Genomic DNA, 664 nt, shown 5'->3' with positions numbered 1-664 from the left:
TTATCTAACTCTTCCCGAATATGCTGTCTGAGCGCATGTGGATACCTCCTCTCTTTTACGTAAGTAATTTTTATCTTGTTTCAGGGGGATTTGGTGCATTGTTTGTCCGGTCGCCCCCAGTAACTCTCCCTCCTTGAAGAAAATATCTGCATATTTGTCCTTTATTTCCTGTCTCCAGTTCCTCCCCCCTCCTTGGATCGCACCTATCCGTTTGGCTTCTCCCATTTGAAGCTCCCGACACCGATATCTCCTCTGCCCCAACCGAGTTGTCCACAGGCCCTTGTTATTCCTAATCCCCGCACTCTCCTATCCTAATAGATCGCAACCTATAATAGCCTGATATTCTCGGAGCATTTTCTCTACGATGTGAACCCTGAATACCCCTTTTCCGATCCCCCATTCCCGTAAATCAATGTCTGCCTCCCCTTCTACTCTACAGGGCCCACCCAGGGTGATTAATTGACAGTGACATAACTGAACATCCATGTGGAGTTTCCTCTCACCGCCGCTCAGCTTCCTCAGCGACTCCCGGCACAGGATGGTGTGGAGCTCCCGTGTCCACGAGGCATATCACGCCGCTCACCTTGATGATAGGCAGACCTCTGATCTCTCCATTGATGTTAAAAATCTCTAATGTGCGGTCGCCCCTCTCCTGGCACCCACC

The sequence above is a fragment of the Halyomorpha halys genome, unplaced genomic scaffold, assembly GCF_000696795.3.
Source record: "Halyomorpha halys isolate HHAL.00 unplaced genomic scaffold, Hhal_1.1 Scaffold1098.1, whole genome shotgun sequence".
Taxonomy (NCBI): domain Eukaryota; kingdom Metazoa; phylum Arthropoda; class Insecta; order Hemiptera; family Pentatomidae; genus Halyomorpha; species Halyomorpha halys.
This window is presented reverse-complemented; position numbering follows the sequence as displayed.